The 2,331-nt window shown below is 42.2% G+C and overlaps 1 protein-coding gene across 1 annotated transcript in view; it reads left to right on the top strand.

Annotated features, from left to right (window-relative positions):
• The window catches only part of Sesn1 (sestrin 1), a 108,825-nt gene that overhangs the window by 43,886 nt on the left and 62,608 nt on the right, over nt 1-2,331 (top strand). The gene's annotated exons all lie outside the window — the stretch shown is intronic.

Consider the following 2,331-nt stretch of genomic DNA (forward strand, 5'->3'; position numbering starts at 1 on the left):
TTTTTTTTTTGTCATATTCAGTTGTTCACACAATGGTCATCCAGAGTTGGAAGGGAGCTACAGGAGCATGTGGTACTGGGAGCCATCTCAGAAGCCGCCCAGTGCACCTCACAGATTGTTCCAGGGAGAGGGGCGAGAGAGGGGCTGTGCTGGCAATCTTCTGCTTGCATCTGTCTCATTAGCCAGAGCTGTGTGACACAGCCTCACAAAGCTGATAGGAGCCAAGTACTTAACTTTTATGGCGTCTGTAGTAGGCCAAGAAGGGAGTTAGAAATGAAGTTTGGGTTTGAATACTGTCTTGGCCATCCCCTGCCACTGCAGACATTTGATGGCAGTAAGCACTGTTTTTTCTTGCAACACAGGGACTAGAACTCAGGGTATTGCACACACTGAGCAAACATCCTGACTAAGCTATGTGCCAATGCTATATAAGATTACCTTCAATTTTCCTGTATTCTCAGTAATAAGTTAGCTTATTGGAGGAAAAAGTTAACCTATAAAGTGTGAATTCAAGAAGCCCTGAAAGAATTTTTGCTAACTTAAGCTCGCCTTAACTTGAGCTCCTCCTGCCTCATCTTCTACATGCTGCAATCACTGGCATGTGCCACCATGCCCAGCAAAAGCTAGTGTTTTAAAATGTACTTGATTGTTTTAGTCATTACAGAAGGAAGGCCCTCACTGGTCATGAGTACTAGAAACATCTGAAGTTTACTTATGAAATATAAATAATTAGGAGGACAGTTTTGGTGTTTTTCTTCTCTATAGTCCTATATTTGTTTGCATAAACTATTTGGCAGTAAAATTACTCTTTCTAGCAACAAAAATTTATTGAATGTATGATTCAACCCAACCTAGAATCCTCTGGCAAGAGAATCTTAGTAAAGGATTGTCTAGGCTAGATTGGCCTGTTGGCACACTGTAATTGGGATAAGGGAGGAGGGAAAACCCACTTTAAATGTGGACAACACCATGTCTGGGGCTACACAGTAAACTGTTTTAAGAGTTGAGAAAGCTGCCGGACAGTGGTGGCACACGCCTTTAATCCCAGCACTTGGGAGGCAGAGGCAGGTGGATTTCTGAGTTTGAGGCCAGCCTGGTCTACAGAGTGAGTTCCAGGACAGCCAGGGCTACACAGAAAAACCCTGTCTCGAAAAAAACAAAACAAAACAAAAGATTGGGATCATCTGAGTCCAGATGACTAATTCTAAAAGAGTTGAGAAAGCCAGCTGAGCAATAGGTCTGAATGCATTTATTCTCTTTCTGTTCCTAGATGCGATGTGTCTGAGTTTCTGCTCTGACTTCTTCACAGTGATGGCCTATAACATGGAAGTGTAATCCAAATAATCCTTTCCCTCCATAGATGCTGTGTGTTGGGGTATTTTATCTCGGCACCTGAAGTGGAGCCAGGGCAGTGTGCCAACCATACACTGTGTGCAATTTGTGTAGAGCTTTAAGGAAAAGTTCGGTCCAGTGTGGTGGCACATACCTTTAATTACTACTCTGCCAGAAGAGGCTGATGGAGCTTCATGGGTCTGAGGCCAAATTGTCTACATAGAGCTCCAGGCCAGCTTGGGCTATGTAGTGAAGCTCTGTCTCAATCAATCAATTGATATTTTCTTAAAATAAGAAAATTTAATCTCTGCCAGTCACTAATTCACTTTGTGATCATTTTCTCTTTTTTTAAAGATTTCTTTATTTTTTATTTTATGTATATAAATACACACACTATAGCTGTACAGATAGTTGTAAGCCTTCATCTGGTTGTTGGGAATTGACTTTTAGGACCTCTGCTCACTCTGCTCAATCTCGCTTTCTCCAGTCAACCCCAGTCTCTCCAGTGGGCCCCACTTGCTCAGGCCCAAAGATTTATTTATTTATTATATGTAAGTACACTGTAGCTGTCTTCAGACGCACCAGAAGAGGGCATCAGATCTCATTATGGGTGGTTGTGAGCTACCTTGTGGTTGCTGGGATTTGAACACAGGACCTTCGGAAGAGCAATTGGTGTTCTTACCTGCTGAACCATCTCACTAGCCTAGTCATTTTCTTAGTAATGATGACTAGAATTTTTTTTAAAATACTATAATTCATTTTAAAATTGTATATTTTTCTTTTTCTCAGTAGTTACTAAATTACATTTCTGAAAAATACCATAAAACTTGAAACCATGGAGGTAGACATAGATGGTACAGTCACTACTGAAAGTTATACTTAGTGGAAGGTGTGCCAGGGAGCATGCGTGGACGTCAGAGGTCAGAGAGCAGCTCTGTGGAGTGAGCAGGGCTCTGTGGAGTGAGCAGGGCTCTGTGGAGTGAGCAGGGCTCTGTGGAG

This window comes from Mastomys coucha, unplaced genomic scaffold (assembly GCF_008632895.1).
Source record: "Mastomys coucha isolate ucsf_1 unplaced genomic scaffold, UCSF_Mcou_1 pScaffold3, whole genome shotgun sequence".
NCBI classification, from domain to species: Eukaryota; Metazoa; Chordata; class Mammalia; order Rodentia; family Muridae; genus Mastomys; species Mastomys coucha.